The 22,946-nt window shown below is 46.3% G+C and overlaps 1 pseudogene; it reads right to left on the minus strand.

Annotated features, from left to right (window-relative positions):
• The window catches only part of LOC141113384 (protein-glutamine gamma-glutamyltransferase E-like), a 104,366-nt pseudogene that overhangs the window by 15,026 nt on the left and 66,394 nt on the right, over positions 1-22,946 (minus strand).

A 22,946-nucleotide genomic window follows, 5' to 3' on the forward strand; every position in this document is an offset into this window, starting at 1 on the left:
GAGCACCTGGGGACCCAAAACACCATACTGCTGCCTGGTACTACATGCCTATTACCCCTGCAGGGGTGTAGGGAGCTGGTGAGTGGGGATCTTTGAGGGGGAGCACTGCAAGTCACTGGATTTGAACCGCTGTCTTCACGAAAGTCACTAATCACAGACTTTTTTGCTTATGCTGGAATTTGATGCATTATTTTTGCCTTATTTTTTCACCATTTTTTGTGTTTTGTATCTTTGCACTTTTTGCCTAAGCTGGGACTACTTAGGATATATCTTCAGATGTTTTAGACTTTTCACCCTTATACCATTTATTTATATAAATTCTAACTTCTTTAAACTGAAGAAACAGTTCTGCATATGGTAGACCACTTTTATAATAGGCCATGTCTGAAAACTGTCCTGTCCATTCAGTACAGGCTAAATAGCCTACCATGCCTGGCATTGTTCAAGATAGTGAAAAAAAACTGCTTTAAGCTATGATAGTGCATATTACTTACATTTTATATAATATTTCAAATAATATTTATACTCACTTGATAAATACTTGGTCACGCAAAAGGCCACTCCCCTCTACAATCAAAATACTGTTCGGGACAGTCTCTTTGATTGGGTTAGTAAATATGCAATCCACACGTGCAGTTTTTTTAAATTTGACATCTTCGATAGGCTATAAATAAAATACATATACAATCTGTATTATTATTAGTATTATTATTATAGTAGTAATAATAGTGGTGATGGCAGTAGTTTTAATATGCAAAAAAATATGTATAAATTAAAGTGTATGTCAACCCTAATAATGAACTTCTCTTCGCTTCCTTTCAGCATTCAGCATCAAGATTACTAATTTCAGAGCTTTTTGTTATATCAGTGGCAGGTGATCCTGCCAGAATCTTGTGAAATGGTAACTTCCTGTGCTGCACTTTTACATGAAGTTTACACTAGCGTCAAAAGCAGGCATTTCATCTGCGTTTTTGAAGTCTATCGAACGCCTGTCAATGCTCTGTGTTACTTACATATAATGAAGTGAACAGTGTTGTTCACATGGTTGCATTTGCTTCACTTTGTTGTGTGTTGCACCAAAATTTATCTCACAAGAAGCATTTGCCTGGCTTTACTGCTCCCCAAATGCCTCCATTTATGTCACTGTAAATGCTCTGCAAACTCACCACAAATTACTCTATGGTGCTTACAATGCATTTGAGATGCTATTAGAAATCTTTACTAGCCAAGATGATTGTAAAATAATTTATACAAAAAAAACCAACACAAAAGAAGAACCTGGTAAGCATCTAAAATGCATACAGAATGCATCACTAATGAATAGTAACATGATAGGCACATTAATGGGCATTCATGGTATCTAAAATTACAAAGCATGTCTGAACGAGCCCTTATGAGTTATCATTGTTCCCATCTTTCTCTCTGTGGACTACAGTACACTTTCCCTCTCTGTAATTGAGATGGGGAGAGGGAGAAGTTAGCAGAAGTTATTAGTCCTGTGCTAAGGTGACAATGCTGCTACTCCATATATAAAGTACAGTAAAACCTTTGATTGAGAGTAACTTGATCTGAGAGTGTTTTGCAAGACAAACAAATTTTTTTTTTAGAAATTTTGACTTGATAAACAAGCAATGTCTTGTTATACAAGTAACGTCATCCATTCCATGCTGCACTTCAAGCCTCGCTTTCACATCGTTCTACTTCAGGGTAGTCTTCCCGGCCACAATTGCAGACTGACAGCCAGGCCCGGATTGGCGATAGGGCAGACCAGGCATATGCCCGGTGGGCCGGGCCGCCCGCTCCGTAGCATGTTGCTGTTCAGGCCGCACAGCTGGAGGTAAGCGGCGACCGCGGCCTGAACATGGTTAACACAGGCCGTGGCCGCCGCTTGCTGCTACCGCTATGTGGCCGTGCCTGTGTCTTCTCCGGCGGAACTTTCAGCTTCATGGGCTGAGCTGTGTGACTCTCTCACACACAGCTCAGCCTTAGAGCCACGCTGACAGTTCCGCTCTCTGCTCCCAGGGACTGCTCCTCCTCCTCCAGCCAAGGTGTCCGCATGGTGGGGCAAGGGGGAGGGCTGCTGTCAGGACGTTTCCACCCCTCCCCTTTTCTTGTCGGCAGCACATGTGAGGAGAAAGCTACCTGCCTATTGTTCTTCCCTCACCATTGGCCACAACAGAGGGCCAATCGGAGAACTAGAGGGGCATCATGGGAAATGTAGTCCCAGAGATAGGTGTCCCAATTGTTTTCAGCAGGGAGATGACTACACTCCCCAGCATGCACTCTGCTGGGGGGGGGAGAAAACCCGGAAACAAGCTGAGAAGTGCCTATAGCAGCTACTACAGGAGAAAAAAAACGAAAGAGAGGACTGTGCTGGGGGAACTAATAGCCCCAGCACCACCAGAGAGAGAGCCACACTGTACCGCACCACCAGAGAGAGAGAGAGAGAGAGCCACGCTGTACCGTGCCACCAGAGAGCCACGCTGTACCCGCAACACCAGAGAGAGAGCCACACTGTGCCGCACCACCAGAGAGCCACGCTGTACCGCACCAGCAGAGAGAGCCACACTGTACCCGCACCACCAGAGAGAGCCACGCTGTACCCGCACCATCAGAGAGAGCCACGCTGTACCCGCACCATCAGAGAGAACCACGCTGTACCCGCACCACCAGAGAAAGCCATGCTGTACCCACACCACCAGAGGGAGAGCCACACTGTACCCACACCACCAGAGAGAGACGTGCTGTACCCGCACCACCAGAGAGAGCCACTCTGTACCCGCACCACCAGAGAGAGCCACGCTGTACCCGCACCACCAGAGAGAGAGCCACACTGTGCCGCACCACCAGAGAGCCACGCTGTACCGCACCAGCAGAGAGAGCCACACTGTACCCACACCACCAGAGAGAGCCACGCTGTACCCGCACCATCAGAGAGAGCCACGCTGTACCCGCACCATCAGAGAGAGCCACGCTGTACCCGCACCACCAGAGAAAGCCACGCTGTACCCACACCACCAGAGGGAGAGCCACACAGTACCAGCACCACCAGAGAGAGACGTGCTGTACCCGCACCACCAGAGAGAGGAGAGAGAGCCACGCTGTACCGCACCACCAAAGAGAGAGTCACGCTGTACCCACACCACCAAAGAGAGAGAGCCACGCTGTTCCCGCACCACCAAAAAGAGAGCAGGTCAGTGTCACTGGGCAGTGTGGGCACAATAGGAGACAGACAGTTCTAGCATTGTATGGCCACAATAGGACTGGGACACTGTAATATAAAGGGGACTGCACTGTAAAGGGGCACTGTAATCATTGCAGTGCCCCTTTACAGCACAGTTCCCTTTATATCACCGTGTCCCTGCACATTAAAGTGTGGAGGACCGACACCAGCCACCCCCTGCGAATGTCTACCAAACCCCCCCCCTCGGTCCCTGGAAAAGTTGGCTGCTCAGTCTAAAATGCCCGGGCCTATTTTTTATCCCAGTCCAGGCCTGCTGACAGCGGTGGGATTTGGCAGTGTGGAGGATGGTCTATGTGGACAGCTTTACCTCGGATGCCTGCATATGTAGATGTGCCTCTTTTTTTCATCAACCATGTGAGTTGCTAAATGTTGTACCTTCATTAAGGGGAAGGGGTTGGATACTCCCATAGGAGATGGAAAGAGGAAAATAGATAGATGTATTATGACTACCCTCTATTAAACTAAAGTTGGGGTTAAAGGAGAGTAGCTCTCAAAGTAGGAGAGTAGAGATGGAAGGATAAGATTTAAAGATTGTAATAGTTTGGTTAAGGATAGGATGCAAAAAGATAACACTAAGATGGAAGAAAAGAGGTCTGAGATTGGTGAAGAAAAAACTTTGTTAAAGGATGTTTTAGAAATAAGTTGAGTGATATATGATCTTGCTTATGGTATAGATATTGGTTACATCTGATAAATGATATAGAATGATAAGGAGTGCACTGCTGATGATATTATAGCTCAGATTCCACCTTGTTTGACAACACCCTCCAAAATAAATGTCTGGGAGGCGTTTCCCTTGGGGTTTTTTTTTTTTTTTCGGAGGAGGATAGTTGACGGTCCCGAAAAGTCGCACCGCAGTGGCTACCCTCTTAAGGAGGGGGGATTTTTTTTTATTAAACTTTTTTTTCTCCTCCCCCTCTCCACTGCTCCAAATCGACGGCAGAAATAACTAAGATAAAGTTTACATCATATAATGTCAAGGGGTTTAATATTCCAGAGAAACGGATTAAACTCCTGGCTGAATTTAGAAGATCAAAATCACAAATTATTTTTCTACAGGAGACACATTTTAGAAGTGATAAAATACCAAAACTAAAAAACTATAGATTCCCAACAGTGTACCATAGTGCATCTCAGACCTCTAGGTCAAGTGGGGTATCTATTATTTTGTCAAAACAGACACCATGGAAAGAATCTAAGGTAATTACAGATGAGGAGGGACATCTCCTTATTGTAAAAGGAATTATAGGCCAGCAAAAGGTCACACTAGTAAACATGTATTTTCCAAGTGAGGATCAGGTCACTTTTTTAGAGACCTATCTGTACTTGGTTCACCAGCATAGGGAGGGAATTTCGGTGATAGGTGGAGATTTAAATATGGTCATGGACCCCATTTTAGATACATCCAAAGGTTCCTCCCATCTATCATATGCAAGACTACGAAGAGTGAAGAAACTTTTGCCGGATTTCTAGGTGATAGGTACTTGGGGGACTGTTCATGTTCAGGATAGGGATCACATTTTTTTTTGTCGAAATATAAGTCATACACCAGAATTGATTATATTTTTGTATCTCAAACTGTAATTACATCCCTGTTGAGTGTTGATATTGGATCATTTACTTTGTCAGACCATGCGCCGACAAATTGTGTGCTGGAAATAGGGGAATTAGACTCCCGAGAGTGGCATTGGAAGATTAATGAGACCCTGCTAAAAGATAAGGAATATGAGCAAAAACTAAATCAGGAATTAGACTCCTTTTTTTTAACGAATGAGACAGGGGAAGTATCCCCATTTTGTCTGTGGGAAACACATAAATGTGTGATGAGAGGTGTTCTTATTTCCCTGGGGGCACATAGGAAAAGGAAGCTCAATGAACAGATCGAAGTGCTGCCTAAAAGTATTCAGGAACAGGAGTTGTTGGTACATAAAAAATCCCAGACACAACAAATAGAGGAGAAATTAGCTGGCCTACAGGAAGAGCTAAACTTACTACTTATAAGGTAAAAGCCAAGTTAAAGCAGGGAAGGCGGACATTTTTACGAATTTGGGAATAAGCCAAGTAGGATGTTAGCAAAGGCCCTTAGAGAAACTAGTATACAAAACCATATGGTACATATCAAAACACAGAGAGACGAGATGGTTAGTTCCTCACAGAAAATTGCATAGGCTTTCAAAGGGTATTATGAAGGTCTATATCAATTGGAGGAGATACTGTCCCTAGAAAGGATTCAAAGTAAATGGGAAGTGGCGATGGAATACCTTCAAACGTCAGATATGCCTAAGGTGACAGAGGAGACAGCTAGAGATTTAGATGCACCAATTACAGTAGAAGTGTTCATGAGAGCATTAAAACTCTTGAAACTGGGTAAAGCAGTTGGGTATACCCTGTCGTACTATAAGTTTTTTGCCGAGAAACTGGCTCTGAGATTCATAACAGCCTTTAACTCACTACGTGAGGGGCAAAAAATACAGAAAGAAACACTGTTAGCACACATAACAGTAATTCCGAAAGAGGGGAAAGATCCTTCTCTATGTTCAAGCTATCGCTTGGATTTGTGGATTTAAAAGTTTTTACAAAGATTTTGGCTACCAGACTAGCTGATCATATTCCCTTTTTGATACATCCAGATCAAGTGGGGTTTACCTCTGGTAGGGAGGGGAGAGAGAACACGCAGAGGGTAGTGAATGCTAGCCATTTCTCACAAAGTCAGCAGAAACCCTTAGTACTTATAACCGCAGATGCAAAAAAAGCATTTAAAAGGGTTGACTGGGTGTTTCTTAGGGCCACTTTACAACATATTGGTCTGAGAGATGGAATGTTGAGTTGGTTTACAAATTTATACTCAGTACCGAGTGCCAGGGTTAAGATTAATGATAGAACCTCTGAGCCTTTTTCTATTTGAAATGGCACAGGTCTGGGATGCCCACTGTCGCCCATTATTTTTATTCTTACAATGGAACCTTTTTTAAGGAAGATACGGGCTAATGTAAACATTAGGGAGAAGTTTGTTGTAACTCCATAGATGCTGCTGTTGGTGCTGGGCAGAGCACAGTGAAGTTTGGCCCTAATACCAGCTCTTCCACTGGGGCCTCACCAGATTGTTCTTCCTCAGCAGATAAGTCTATCAAATCCCCTGTCTCTGCAACTGGTGTCTGGGGATAGAGGTTCACCATCTCCTGCCCATGGAACCCAGAAGATGCTATCAGTGCTGGGCAGAGGTTAGCAGATAGGGATGAGCCGAACACCCCCCGGTTCGGTTCGCACCAGAACCCGCGAACGGACCGAAAGTTCGCACGAACGTTAGAACCCCATTGACGTCTATGGGACTCGAACGTTCGAAATCAAAAGTGCTCATTTTAAAGGCTAATTTGCATGGTATTGTCCTAAAAAGGGTTTGGGGACCCGGGTCCTACCCCAGGGGACATGTATCAATGCAAAAAAAATTTTTAAAAACGGCCGTTTTTTCGGGAGCAGTGATTTTAATGATGCTTAAAGTAAAAAAAAAAAAAGTGAAATATTCCTTTAAATATCGTACCTGGGGGGTGTCTATAGTATGCCTGTAAAGTGACGCGTGTTTCCCATGTTTAGAACAGTCCCTGCACCAAATGTCATTTTTAAAGGAAAAAATCTCATTTAAAACTGCTTGCGGGTTTAATGTCATGTCGGGTCATGGCAATATGGATGAAAATCAGTGAGACAAACGGCATGGGTACCCCCCAGTCCATTACCAGGCCCTTTGGGTCTTGTATGGATATTAAGGGGAACCCCGCACCCAAATTAAAATAAGGAAAGGTGTGGGGCCACCAGGCCCTATATACTCTGAACAGCAGTATACAGGCGATGCAAACAAGACAGGGACTGTAGGTTTGTTGTTAAGTAGAATCTGTTTGTAATTTTGAACATTTTTAACGTGTTTAGCTCCAGCCAAAAAATCTTTTCTAAGCTTTTTGGAAAACATAGGGAAGGGTTATCACCCCTGTGACATTTGTTTTGCTGTCTTTCCTCCTCTTCAGAAGATTTCACCTCACTTTTTTGTCCCAATGAAAAATGTTTTTTGAAAATTTGGGTTTTTTTGTGGAACAAGGATTGGAAAGCATCAGTGGAAAGGAGAAATTGTTTTCCCATATTAACTCTTACAGGAGAGAATTTCCCTTCCTAGGGGTAGATTTCATCTCACTTCCTGTTGTCTCCTTCCGTTTGCAAGTAGGAGTCGTTTGTAAGTTAGATGTTTGAAAGTAGGGTCCTGCCCTATATACTCAGCAGAAATTTGGGCCTTAGGTGTTGCTGTGGCCACAACACTGTAAGCCCTCACAGTTATTAGATCAAGAATTGTAATTACATGCCCCTGTTGAACAGGAGCTGAAAAATTAGGCCTTAGGCACTGGTGCTGGTGCCACAACACTGCAACCCCTCACAGACACTCTAGTTGGAACGCAGGAACGAGCCCTGCTGCAAAGTATTGCTTCAAAAATTGTAATTACACGCCCCTGTTAGACAGGGGCAGAAAAATTGGGCCTTAGGCACTGGTGCTGGTGCCACAACACTGCAACCCCTCACAGACACTCTAGTTGGAACGCAGGAACGAGCCCTGCTGCAAAGTATTGCATCAAAAATTGTAACTACACGCCCCTGTTAGACAGGGGCAGAAAAATTGGGCTTTAGGCACTGGTGCTGGTGCCACAACACTGCAACCCCTCACAGACACTCTAGTTGGAACGCAGGAACGAGCCCTGCTGCAAAGTATTGCATCAAAAATTGTAATTACACGCCCCTGTTAGACAGGGGCAGAAAAATTGGGCCTTAGGCACTGGTGCCACAACACTGCAACCCCTCACAGACACTCTAGTTGGAATGCAGGAACGAGCCCTGCTGCAAAGTATTACATCAAAAATTGTAATTACACACCCCTGTTAAACAGGGGCTGAAAAATTGTGCCTTAGGCACTGGTGGTGGCGCCCAGAACCAAAAATGTTCTTACAAGCTATCAGCGTGATGATTGAGGAGGAAGAGGATAATTACTCAGGGATAGTCACTCAGCATCAGCATAGGCAGTCTTTGAAGGGATCTGAGATTTCAAAAAAAATTATTCGGTTACATCAGCATCAGGTGCTTGGTAGCTGGTGGTGATCCAAGACTCATTCATTTTTATGAAGGTCAGCCGATCGACCGAGTCGGTGGACAGACGCACCCTGTGATCGGTTACCACGCCTCCAGCAGCACTGAATGTGCGTTCCGAAAGAACGCTGGATGCAGGACAGGCCAGTAGCTCAATTGCATACTGTGCAAGCTCTGGCCAGTGATCCATCCTCAAGACCCAGTAACCCAGAGGATTTTCGGTGGGAAAGGTGTCCAAGTCTGATCTTGCCCCTAGGTATTCCTGCACCATGTAAAACAGACGCTGGCGATGGTTGCTGGAACCGATCATACCTTGGGGCTGCGGACCAAAAAATTGTCTGAACGCATCGGTCAGACGGCCACCTTCTCCACCGCTCCTTCTTTGACTGACCGAAGCCTCAGCAACACGTTGTCCAGAAACAGGAGTTTGTAACCTCCCAGTCTCTGGGAACGCGTTGCACAGACCTTTCTGCAAGGCCTCCCGAAGATGTTTCATCCTCTGCTCCCTCTGCGATGGCAAGATAAGGTCCGCAACCTTACCCTTGTAACGTGGATCAAGGAGGGTTGCCAGCCAGTATTGGTCCTTCTCCTTGATACCACGAATACGAGGATCCTTACGCAGGGTTTGCAGGATCAGGGAGGCCATGCAGCGTAGGTTTGCTGAGGCATTCGGTCCGGAGTCCTCTGGGTCACTAAGAACGACATGGTCCGCAGCCACCTCCTCCCAGCCACGTACAAGTCCATGTGTTTCTTGGGACTGATCCCTTAAAGACTGCTGCTGATGCTGAGTGCCAGGCTCCACCTCCATACTGACACAATCTTCCTCCTCCTCCTCTTCCTCCTCGTCCTCTTCCTGTGTGATCGGCGGGCACGCAGGAACACTGTCTGGATAAAGGGGGCCTTGAGAGCTAAGGAAGTCCTCCTCTTCCTGCCTCTGTTCTGCCTCAAGTGCCCTGTCCATTATTCCACGCAGCGTGTGCTCCAACAGGTGGACAAGGGGGACAGTGTCACTGATGCATGCACTGTCACTGCTCACCATCCTCGTGGCCTCCTCGAATGGTGACAGGACAGTGCATGCATCCCTGATCATGGCCCACTGGCGTGGGGAAAAAAAACCAAGCTCCCCTGACCCTGTCCTGGTGCCATAGTCGCACAGGTACTCATTGATGGCCCTCTGCTGCGTGTGCAGCCGCTGCAGCATGGCCAACGTTGAGTTCCACCTGGTGGGCATGTCACAGATTAGGCGGTTCTTGGGCAGGTTAAACTCCTTTTGGAGGTCCGTCAGCCGAGCACTGGCATTATATGACCGGCGGAAATGCACACAGACTTTCCTGGCCTGCCTCAGGACATCCTGTAAGCCCGGGTACCTGCCCAAGAACCGCTGCACCACCAAGTTAAGGACGTGAGCCAAACAGGGCACATGGGTCATTTGTCCCTGTCGGAGGGCAGAGAGGAGGTTGGTGCCATTGTCGCAAACCACCATTCCTGCCTTAAGTTGGCGTGGCGTCAACCACCTCTGAACCTGCCCCTGCAGAGCTGACAGAACCTCTGCCCCAGTGTGGCTCCTGTCCCCCAAGCACACCAGCTCAAGCACCGCATGGCATCTTTTGGCCTGCGTACTTGCGTAGCCCCTTGAACGCCTACGGAGCACCGCTGGTTCCGAGGAAGAGGCCATGGAGGAAGAAGAAGAGGAGGGGGTGGAGGAGAGAGGTGTGTCACAATCAGCATTTTGGAGGTGTGGTGGTGGAGCAACCTCCAACACTACTGCACCTTGTCCTGCATCCTTCCCAGCTGCCAGCAGAGTCACCCAATGCGCCGTGAAACTTAGGTAACGTCCCTGTCCATGCCTGCTGGACCATGAGTCAGCGGTAATATGCACCTTACCGCTGACCGCCCTGTCCAGCGAGGCATGGACATTGCCTTCCACATGCCGGTAGAGAGCCGGAATCGCCTTCCGTGAGAAAAAGTGGCGTTTGGGTACCTGCCACTGAGGAACCGCACATTCCACAAACTCACGGAAGGGGGCAGAGTCTACCAACTGAAAAGGCAGCAGTTGAAGTGCTAGCAATTTTGCCAAGCTAGCATTCAACCGCTGGGCATGTGGATGGCTGGGAGCAAACTTCTTTCGGCGGTGCAGCAGCTGGGGCAGGGAAATTTGCCTGGTACAATCTGACGTCGGTGTACCAAAAGCAGATTGCCCACAAGTACTTGGCTGTGACACACCTAATTCTAAACCTTCATTCCTCTCACTGCAGGTCTCAGAGAGGACTGAAGGTCTAGTGGGGTTGGAAATCTCAGCTGATGAGGAGCAAGGAGAGATCCTCTTTGTTCTTTGGTGTGGGTCTTTTAGATACGCTTGCCAACGAACTGCATGGCAGGTCAACATATGTCTGGTCAAGCATGTGGTACCCAAGCGGGAGATGTTTTGGCCACGCGAGATACGCTTGAGACATATGTTGCAAATAGCAGCGGTGCGATCTGATGCACTCGTCTCAAAAAAGGCCCACACCAAAGAACTTTTTGAATAACGCGCAGAGACTGCAGCGCCCTGCACATGTGGAGCTTTGGGGTGTGATGCAGTCAATGTGCTGCCCTTAGGCTGGCCCCTGGAGGGCATCCTGCCTCGTTGGTGATGTGCCGCCGCCTCCTCCTCCTCCTCCTCCTCCTCCTCTCTCCTATCAGGCACCCACGTTGAGTCAGTGACCTCATCATCCCCTCCCTCCTCATCACTGGAGCAAACCTGGCAGTATGCTGCAGCAGGGGGAGCATGACTGCCAGATTGCTGTCCTTCTTGGGCACCCCCTCTGTCCGTGCTCATGTTACTGCCTTCATCGAGCTCAGTATCGTCATCAGAGCCTTCCAAACGCTGGGCATCCTCCTGGAGCATGTACCCAACACTGTGGTCAAACAGTTCGAGGGAATCCTCATGAGGACATGGTGGAGCTAGGGAAGGAGTCACTGATGACATTGAGCTGAGGGAAGAGGCCGCTGCTTTGCCAGACAAAGCACCCTGGGCATGGGTGAGAGAGGATGAGGAGGATGAGGACGGCTTGGCCATCCACTCGACCAAGTCTTCCGCATGTTGCGGCTCAACACGGCCAGCTGCCGAAAAAAAGGCCAAGCGTGTCCCATGGCCACGTGCTGATGAGGATGCACCGTCTCCACGACCAGCACTAGACACAGAGCCTGCTTGCCCTCTCTTATTGGCTTGTGACTGTCTGCCTCTCCTTCTTGGCCTTCCAGACATACTAATGGCCTGTAGCTGCACTAAGCTGGGATAGAACACCTGTAATTTTCTTCAGGTAGCTTTATATACTGTAACCAGACAAGCCTGCCTGTCAGTAGGAAGATAACATGAACGGATCTAGCTGAACACTGTGAGCAGGACGCACTGTACTAAATGTAAATAGTCTAGCTGCCTGACCGTGGTACTAATAGGATCAAATAGAACACCTGTAATTTTCTTCAGGTAGCTTTATATACTGTAACCAGACAAGCCTGCCTGTCAGTAGGAAGATAACAGGAACGGATCTAGCTGTACACTGTGAGCAGGACGCACTGTACTAAATGTAAATAGTCTAGCTGCCTGACCGTGGTACTAATAGGATCAAATAGAACACCTGTAATTTTCTTCAGGTAGCTTTATATACTGTAACCAGACAAGCCTGCCTGTCAGTAGGAAGATAACAGGAACGGATCTAGCTGAACACTGTGAGCAGGACGCACTGCACTAAATGTAAATAGTCTAGAAGATAACAGGAACGGATCTAGCTGAACACTGTGAGCAGGACGCACTGCACTAAATGTAAATAGCAGGAACGGCTCTAGCTGAACACTGTGAGCAGGACGCACTGCACTAAATGTAAATAGCAGGAACGGATCTAGCTGAACACTGTGAGCAGGACGCACTGCACTAAATGTAAATAACAGGAACGGATCTAGCTGAACACTGTGAGCAGGACGCACTGCACTAAATGTAAATAGTCTAGAAGATAACAGGAACGGATCTAGCTGAACACTGTGAGCAGGACGCACTGCACTAAATGTAAATAGCAGGAACGGATCTAGCTGAACACTGTGAGCAGGACGCACTGCACTAAATGTAAATAGCAGGAACGGATCTAGCTGAACACTGTGAGCAGGACGCACTGCACTAAATGTAAATAACAGGAACGGATCTAGCTGAACACTGTGAGCAGGACGCACTGCACTAAATGTAAATAGTCTAGAAGATAACAGGAACGGATCTAGCTGAACACTGTGAGCAGGACGCACTGCACTAAATGTAAATAGCAGGAACGGATCTAGCTGAACACTGTGAGCAGGACGCACTGCACTAAATGTAAATAGCAGGAACGGATCTAGCTGAACACTGTGAGCAGGACGCACTGCACTAAATGTAAATAGCAGGAACGGATCTAGCTGAACACTGTGAGCAGGACGCACTGCACTAAATGTAAATAACAGGAACGGATCTAGCTGAACACTGTGAGCAGGACGCACTGCACTAAATGTAAATAGTCTAGAAGATAACAGGAACTGATCTAGCTGAACACTGTGAGCAGGACGCACTGCACTAAATGTAAATAGCAGGAACGGATCTAGCTGAACACTGTGAGCAGGACGCACTGCACTAAATGTAAATAGCAGGAACGGATCTAGCTGAACACTGTGAGCAGGACGCACTGCACTAAATGTAAATAGCAGGAACGGATCTAGCTGAACACTGTGAGCAGGACGCACTGCACTAAATGTAAATAACAGGAACGGATCTAGCTGAACACTGTGAGCAGGACGCACTGCACTAAATGTAAATAGCAGGAACGGATCTAGCTGAACACTGTGAGCAGGACGCACTGCACTAAATGTAAATAGCAGGAACGGATCTAGCTGAACACTGTGAGCAGGACGCACTGCACTAAATGTAAATTGCAGGAACGGATCTAGCTGAACACTGTGAGCAGGACGCACTGCACTAAATGTAAATAGTCTAGAAGATAACAGGAACGGATCTAGCTGAACACTGTGAGCAGGACGCACTGCACTAAATGTAAATAGCAGGAACGGATCTAGCTGAACACTGTGAGCAGGACGCACTGCATTAAATGTAAATAGTCTAGATAGAAGATAACAGGAACGGATCTAGCTAAACTGAATACAGTGTATATATATATATGCAACACCTGGGATGCATATATATACACAATACACTGTAAGTGCAGCTAACTGACTGACTGTTCTGCCTAATCTATCTAACTCAAATCAAATGACACTGTCTCTCTCTCTCTCTATCTCTCAGCACACCGGAACACACACTACACAGGGCCGCCGTGCAGGCGGCCTTATATAGTGTGGGGTGTGTACTAAATCCCCTGAGCCATAATTGGCCAAAGCCACCCTGGCTTTGGCCAATTACAGCTCTCTCTACTGACGGCGCTGTGATTGGCCAAGCATGCGGGTCATAGTGCATGCTTGGCCAATCATCAGCCAGCAATGCACTGCGATGCCGCAGTGAATTATGGGCCGTGACGCGCCACACGAATTTGGCGCGAACGGCCCATATCGTTCGCAATTCGACGAACGATCGAACAGCCGATGTTCGAGTCGAACATGGGTTCGACTCGAACACGAAGCTCATCCCTATTAGCAGAGCTCTGCCCTGTTATCAGCACTTCAGGTTTGGGGATGGCAATCTTCAGATTTTCCACTACCGATTCTCTGGCATGCTGCTGGACAGGCACATTTCTCCATCCAAGATCATCCCATGTAGAAACAGGATCATCAAGGTCAGTCAGCACTTGCTGCATCCACCATAAGACCTCCACCTCCCTAGCTGTGGGGGCAGGTTGGCAAAGCACACTGTTACTCTCCCACATTACTGACTCTTTAGCCAGGATTTCAGAGTTGTCACCTGGTATTTCCTGACAGTCCCAGGCAAAGGGAGCCCAGCCCTCGCGCTGAGCAGAGTCTAGCAGCCGTCTGTAGGCTCCAGCTCCCATTCCTGAACGGCCAGAAACTCTATATCTTCCAGTGCCCAGTGCACTTTCGAAACGTTCAGTAGCTGTTCTCTGTAATCCATTATTTCGTCCAACCGCCACTCCAAATCACTACCAAAGTTAGGGTCCCCTGTCAGCTTCACATACAACAGTCCCAGGCAGCCGTAGCCAAAGCCTTCCGTTGGGCTGTCATCCACTATTCAAGGGCATGCTTGGGATACATGCCACTGGAGGGCTCTGTAGCTCTCATCCAGCTGCATCTCTGTCCAGACCAGCCTGCTTAATTCCGCTGTCTGCTCCTTGTTCGGTTTTTCTCCCCAAAACAGAACCCGCAATCCATACTGCAACCAGTACCTTTCCTCGATGGAGGGGAGAACTTTTCCCTGGTATCGCTGCTCACAGGCTAGCGCTTCCTTCCAGAGTTCACAGCGGATAGAAACAAACCATCCCAGCAGGACCTGCTCTGATACCGGTCCTCTGTGCTGTTTCTGCATCTCTCGCAACCTCCTTCTGAATTCCTCTTCCATAGCGGCTGGTATCTGTACCTCTCCTCTTCTGCTATCCGGACCTTGGATCCAGGTGGAAGCTTGGATGTCCCAGACTGCAGGAAGCATCCCGCTGCTTGCCACCAATGTAACGGAACGTCCCACACTCCACTTGAGTGCTTCCGTCAGTATACCACTTCCTCCCAGTCTGGATACAGATATCCGATATTTCAACCGCTCATAAGCACAAAACAAGGCGACACTTGTTTCACTGCTAACATGGACTGACCTTTTATTTGAGATCTCACACAAATATATACGGCAGGATAACTAAAACTTAACCTAATTAACATGAGCTAATTATTTAATCCTTTATCCAGCCTAGGTGACTAAGAGACATGACCTTTTAGAACAGACTTGTGGTCACCGAGCTTCACACAGTAGTATTTCACAATAGCAGGAGCTAATTACAATTAACAATACAAACAGTGTTCTCCCCCCCTCCTCAGCCTAGTCATCAACAAACTATAGTAGGAGTAGACTGTTCGTCTCCTAGCCAGTCCTGGAGGCCAATGTGATCAGCTCACTCAATTAACATGTTGAGTTCAGAATCAAACAAACCAATAATAGTCTTTACATATATATCCTGGGAGATATTGGGGATAAACATTACTGTCCCATTTTAAGCAATCCAAGACATACCCTCCAAGTCACCATTTCCCATATGGCATGCACAGGGTCCCCAGAGTCTGTGTGTCCTGGGGGACCAGGACCCGAATCTACAGTAATACCACCTCAAGGGTCCCCAGGCATAAGGCTCACAAAGAGCACCGTTCCTCCAAATGCCAGGGCCCATAATCGGTCGGCAAGGGGCTTGCATTCAGTCCCCTCCAAAAGCCTCTATCCCGGGTGAGTCTGTCACACTGGCCAACAGAATGCAATAATGCTCAAATGCTAAACGCGTACGCAATATGCGGCTTTTGGCGCGTTTTTTAACCACTTAAGGACCAGGTTGGCTCCCCTGGGCGAATCGCCGTCATGGTACGTCGGCCGCTTTAAGAGCTGTAGGGGGTGCATACACATGCCTGCGGCGCGACGCCGATGCAAGTTGCCAGCGGTAGCAATGCCTGCCGGCCATCCTTGATCACTTCTGACAGAACAGAGATCTGTCAATGTAAACAGACAGATCTCTGTTCTGTCAGGGGAGGAGAGACAGATCTGCTGCTACTAAAGATTAGGAACAGCGATCGGCCTCCTCCTCTAGGCAGTCCCACCCCCCCACAGTTAGAACACACATGAGGAAACACATTTAACCCCTTGATCGCCCCCTAGTGTTAACCCCTTCCCTGCCTATTTTTAGCTCTGATGGCTGTGTAAATGTCAATGGTCCCAAAAAAGTGTCAAAAGTGTCTGATCCGTCCGCCGCAATGTCGCAGTCCCGCTAAAAATCACTGATCGCCACTATTACTAGTAAAAAAAAAAAATAATAATAAAAATGCCATAAATCTATCCCCTATTTTGTAGACACTATAGCTTTTGCGCAGACCAATCAATATACGCTTATTGCGATTTTTTTAACCAAAAACATGTAGAAGAATATATATTGACCTAAACTGATGAAGAAATGTGTTTTTTTTTTTTTTTTAATTTGGATATTTATTTTAGCAAAAAGTTAAAAATATTGTTTTTTTTCTAAATTGTCGCTCTTTTTTTGTTTATAGCGCAAAAAAAACAAACCACAGAGGTGATCAAGTACCACCAAATACCAACAAAAGAAAGCTCTATTTGTAGGAAAAAAAGGACGTAAATTTTGTTTGGGTACAGCGTCGCATGACTGTGCAATTGTCAGTTAAAGTGACACAGTCCCGTATTACGCAAAAAATGGCCCGGTCATTAAGGGGGCAAATCCTTCTGGTCCTTAAGTGGTTAAAGTGGTTGTACAACCGTTTGTACAATTAAAAAGATTTTCAAAAATACGATTATATCAATACACCCAAGTCCCATGGTCCCAGTTCTGGGTATGCCAGCTTTTCAGCCTGGCCTGACAGATTTGGAATTTGATGCCATACGGCGAAGGGGTAAAAATAGGTTTATACATTTTTCAATAGACAATCGCCTAATGACAAGAAGTGAGATTGAAAGTGAGGTAGCACCAGAATTGGATTTCCTTAGGGCGATGCAACTAGGGGCCTTTATCTGATCAAAATCAAATATATATCTGGAAATATGGGTTTCATCGGATTTCGAGCAGATATGTTTAGATGGGGAGATACTGAGGCATTCCCTGTCATACTTTTACACTGTATTGACAGGATTGGAAGCACCACAAGATCTTAACTTTATTCAGGCATGGGAAAAGGACTTTGGGATTAATTCTCCCAAAGGCAAAAGGACAGGATTTTACTGTCGACTCATAAGGCCTCAGTGGCAAGTAGATATCAGGAGGGAGGATATAAAAGTCTTACCAGATGGTATAGAACACCAACGGTATTTCATCGGATATTTCCCCAGGTCAACAATCTGTGCTGGCGGTGCCATGAGGTAGAGGGCACTATGATGCATATATTTTGGGAATGTGGGAAAATTTACCACTTGCCAACCGCCTCACGCATATATACGTGAGCAGAATGGCACGGGCAGGCAAAATCACGTACCCACGACCGCCGCTGGCACCCCCCCCCCCCGGTGCCAGCGGCGGTCGGCATTTGGCTGGGAGCGATGAGAGACGAGGGGGAGACCATCCGATCGTGGCCCCCCCTCGTGATCGCTCCCAGCCAATGAGGAACATCCCCTGCCTGTGTATAGTACACACAGGCAGAGGATGTGATGTCATCTCTCCTCGGCTCGGCAGTTTCCGTTCTAGCGCGGAGGAGAGAAGACATGTAAGTGCACCAACACACACACACACAGTAGAACATGCCAGGCACACAAAACACCCCCGATCCCCCCCCCGATCCCCCCCCCGATCACCCCTCCCCCCTCCCTGTAACACTGACACCAAGCAGTATTTTTTTTTTTTCTGATTACTGCAGGGTGTCAGTTAGTGACAGTTACTGTGGTAGGACAGTGAGTGTTACCCCCCTTTAGGTCTAGGGTACCCCCCTAACCCCCCCTAATAAAGTTTTAACCCCTTGATCACCCCCTGTCACCAGTGTCACTAAGCGATCATTTTTCTGATCGCTGTATTAGTGTCGCTGGTGACGCTAGTTAGGAACGTAAATATTTAGGTTCGCTGTCAGCATTTTATAGCGACAGGGACCCCCATATACTATCTAATAAATGTTTTAACCCCTTGATTGCCCCCTAGTTAACCCTTTCACCACTGATCACCGTAAAACCGTTACGGGTGACGCTGGTTAGTTGGTTTATTTTTCATAGTGTCAGGGCACCCGCCGTTTATTACCGAATAAAGGTTTAGCCCCCTGATCGCCCGGCGTTGATATGCGTCGCCCCAGGCAGCATCAGATTAGCGCCAGTACCACTAACACCCACACATGCAGCATACGCCTCCCTTAGTGGTATAGTATCTGAACGGATAAATATCTGATCCGATCAGATCTATACTAGCGTCCCCAGCAGTTTAGGGTTCCCAAAAACGCAGTGTTAGCGGGATCAGCCCAGATACCTGCTAGCACCTGCGTTTTGCCCCTCCGTCCGGCCCAGCCCAGCCCACCCAAGTGCAGTATCGATCGATCACTGTCACTTACAAAACGCTAAACGCATAACTGCAGCGTTCGCAGAATCAGGCCTGATCCCTGCGATCGCTAACAGTTTTTTTGGTAGCGTTTTGGTGAACTGGCAAGCACCAGCCCCAGGCAGCGTCAGGTTAGCGCCAGTCACGCTAACACCCACGCACGCACCGTACACCTCCCTTAGTGGTATAGTATCTAATCAGATCAATACCTGATCCGATCAGATCTATACTAGCGTCCCCAGCAGTTTAGGGTTCCCAAAAACGCAGTGTTAGTGGGATCAGCCCAGATACCTGCTAGCACCTGCGTTTTGCCCCTCCGCCCAGCCCGGCCCAGCCCACCCAAGTGCAGTATCGATCAATCACTGTCACTTACAAAACACTAAACGCATAACTGCAGCGTTCGCAGAGTCAGGCCTGATCCCTGCGATCGCTAACAGTTTTTTTGGTAGCGTTTTGGTGAACTGGCAAGCACCAGCGGCCTAGTACATCCCGGTCATAGTCAAACCAGCACTGCAGTAACACTTGGTGACGTGGCGAGTCCCATAAATGCAGTTCAAGCTGGTGAGGTGGCAAGCACAAGTAGTGTCCCGCTGCCACCAAAAAGACAAACACAGGCCCGTCGTGCCCATAATGCCCTTCCTGCTGCATTCGCCAATCCTAATTGGGAACCCAACACTTCTGCAGCGCCCGTACTTCCCCCATTCACATCCCCAACCAAATGCAGTCGGCTGCATGAGAGGCATTTTCTTTATGTCCTCCCGAGTACCCCTACCCAACGAACCCCCCCAAAAAAGATGTTGTGTCTGCAGCAAGCGCAGATATAGGTGTGACACCCGCTATTATTGTCCCTCCTGTCCTGACAATCCTGGTCTTTGCATTGGTGAATGTTTTGAATGCTACCATTCACTAGTTGAGTATTAGCGTAGGGTACAGCATTCCACAGACTAGGCGCACTTTCACAGGGTCTCCCAACATGCCATCGCATTTTGAGAGACCCGAACCTGGAACCGGTTACAGTTATAAAAGTTAGTTACAAAAAAAAGTGTAAAAAAAAAAAAACACATACAAAAATATAAAATAAAAAAAATAGTTGTCGTTTTATTGTTCTCTCTCTCTCTCTATTCTCTCTCTATTGTTCTGCTCTTTTTTTACTGTATTCTATTCTGCAATGTTTTATTGTTATTATGTTTTATCATGTTTGTTTTTCAGGTCTGCAATTTTTTATACTTTACCGTTTACTGTGCTTTATTGTTAACCATTTTTTTGTCTTCAGGTACGCCATTCACGACTTTGAGTGGTTATACCAGAATGATGCCTGCAGGTTTAGGTATCATCTTGGTATTATTCTTTTCAGCCAGCGGTCGGCTTTCATGTAAAAGCAATCCTAGCGGCTAATCAGCCTCTAGACTGCTTTTACAAGCAGTGGGAGGGAATGCCCCCCCCCACCGTCTTCCGTGTTTTTCTCTGGCTCTCCTGTCTCAAAAGGGAACCTGAGAATGCAGCCGGTGATTCAGCCAGCTGACCATAGAGCTGATCAGAGACCAGAGTGGCTCCAAACATCTCTATGGCCTAAGAAACTGGAAGCTACGAGCATTTTATGACTTAGATTTTGCCGGATGTAAACAGCGCCATTGGGAAATTGGGAAAGCATTTTATCACACCGATCTTGGTGTGGTCAGATGCTTTGAGGGCAGAGGAGAAATCTAGGGTCTAATAGACCCCAATTTTTTCAAAAAAGAGTACCTGTCACCACCTATTGCTATGATAGGGGATATTTACATTCCCTGAGATAACAATAAAAATGATTTAAAAAAAAAAATATGAAAGGAACAGTTTAAAAATAAGATAATAAAGCAAAAAAATAATAAAGAAAAAAAAAAAAAAAAAAGCACCCCTGTCCCCCCTGCTCTCGCGAACGCAAGCGTCGGTCTGGCGTCAAATGTAAACAGCAATTGCACCATGCATGTGAGGTATCACCGCAAAGGTCAGATCGAGGGCAGTAATTTTAGTAGTAGACCTCCTCTGTAAATCTAAAGTGGTAACCTGTAAAGGCTTTTAAAGGCTTTGAAAAATGTATTTAGTTTGTCGCCACTGCACGTTTGTGCGCAATTTTAAAGCATGTCATGTTTGGTATCCATGTACTCGGCCTAAGATCATCTTTTTTATTTCATCAAACATTTGGGCAATATAGTGTGTTTTAGTGTGTTTTAGTGCATTAAAATTTTAAAAAGTGTGTTTTTTCCCCAAAAAATGCGTTTGAAAAATCGCTGCGCAAATACTGTGTGAAAAAAAAAATGAAACACCCACCATTTTAATCTGTAGGGCATTTGCTTTAAAAAAATATATAATGTGTGGGGGTTCAAAGTAATTTTCTTGCAAAAAAAAATAATTTTTTCATGTAATCAAAAAGTGTCAGAAAGGGCTTTGTATTCAAGTGGTTAGAAGAGTGGGTTATGTGTGACATAAGCTTCTAAATGTTGTGCATAAAATGCCAGGACAGTTCAAAACCCCCCCAAATGACCCCATTTTGGAAAGTAGACACCCCAAGCTATTTGCTGAGAGGCATGTCGAGTCTGTGGAATATTTTATATTGTGACACAAGTTGCGGGAAAGAGACAATTTTTTTTTTTTTTTTTTGCACAAAGTTGTCACTAAATGATATATTGCTCAAACATGCCATGGGAATATGTAAAATTACACCCCAAAATACATTCTGTTGCTTCTCCTGAGTACGGGGATACCACATGTGTGGGACTTTTTGGGAGCCTAGCCGCGCACGGGACCCCGAAAACCAAGCACCGCCTTCAGGCTTTCTAAGGGCGTAAATTTTTGATTTCACTCTTCACTGCCTAGCACAGTTTCGGAGGCCATGGAATGCCCAGGTGGCAAACCCCCCCCCCCCAAATGACCCCATTTTGGAAAGTAGACATCCCAAGCTATTTGATGAGAGGTATAGTGAGTATTTTGCAGACCTCACTTTTTGTCACAAACTTTTGAAAATTGAAAAAAGAAAAAAAAAGATTTTTTTTCTTGTCTTTCTTTATTTTCAAAAACAAATGAGAGCTGCAAAATACTCACCATGCCTCTCAGCAAATAGCTTGGGGTGTCTACTTTCCAAAATGGGGTCATTTGGGGGGGGGTTTGTGCCACCTGGGCATTCCATGGCCTCCGAAACTGTGATAGGCAGTGAAGAGTGAAATCAAAAATTCACGCCCTTAGAAATCCTGAAGGCGGTGATTGGTTTTCGGGGCCCTGTACGCGGCTAGGCTCCTAAAAAGTCCCACACATGTGGTATCCCCATACTCAGGAGAAGCAGCTAAATGTATTTTGGGGTGCAATTCCACATATGCCCATGGCCTGTGTGAGCAATATATCATTAAGTGACAACTTTGTGCAAAAAAAAATAAATAAATTTGTCACTTTCCCGCAACTTGTGTCAAAATATAAAACATTCCATGGACTCAACATGCCTCAAAGCAAATAGCTTGGGGTATCTACTTTCCAAAATGGGGTCATTTGGGGGGGGGGGGGTTGTGCCATCTGGGCATTTTATGGCATTCAAAACTGTGATAGGTAGTGAGGAGTAAAATCAAAAATGTACGCCCTTAGAAATCCTGAAGGCAGTGCTTGGTTTTCGGGGCCCCGTACGCGGCTAGGCTCCCAAAAAGTCCCACACATGTGGTATCCCCATACTCAGGAGAAGCAGCTAAATGTATTTTGGGTGCAATTCCACATATGCCCATGGCCTGTGTGAGCAATATATAATTTAGTGACAACTTTTTGTAATTTTTTTTTTTTTTTGTCATTATTCAATCACTTGGGACAAAAAAAATTAATATTCAATGGGCTCAACATGCCTCTCAGCAATTTCCTTGGGGTGTCTACTTTCCAAAATGGGGTAATTTGTGGGGGTTTTGTACTGCCCTGCCATTTTAGCACCTCAAGAAACGACATAGGCAGTGATAAATTAAAGGCTGTGTAAATTCCAGAAAATGTACCCTAGTTTGTAGGCGCTATAACTTTTGCGCAAACCAATAAATATACACTTATTGACATTTTTTTTACCAAAGACATGTGGCCGAATACATTTTGGCCTAAATGTATGACTAAAATTGAGTTTATTGGATTTTTTTTAGAACAAAAAGTAGAAAATATCAAATTTTTTCAAAATTTTCGGTCTTTTTCCGTGTATAGCGCAAAAAATAAAAACGGCAGAGGTGATCAAATACCATCAAAAGAAAGCTCTATTTGTGGGAAGAAAAGGACGCAAATTTCGTTTGGGTACAGCATTGCATGACCGCGCAATTAGCAGTTAAAGCGACGCAGTGCCAAATTGTAAAAAGTGCTCTGGTCAGGAAGGGGGTAAAATCTTCCGGGGCTGAAGTGGTTAAGGAATTTTGGAAAATGGT

This window comes from Aquarana catesbeiana, linkage group LG12 (assembly GCF_042186555.1).
Source record: "Aquarana catesbeiana isolate 2022-GZ linkage group LG12, ASM4218655v1, whole genome shotgun sequence".
NCBI classification, from domain to species: domain Eukaryota; kingdom Metazoa; phylum Chordata; class Amphibia; order Anura; family Ranidae; genus Aquarana; species Aquarana catesbeiana.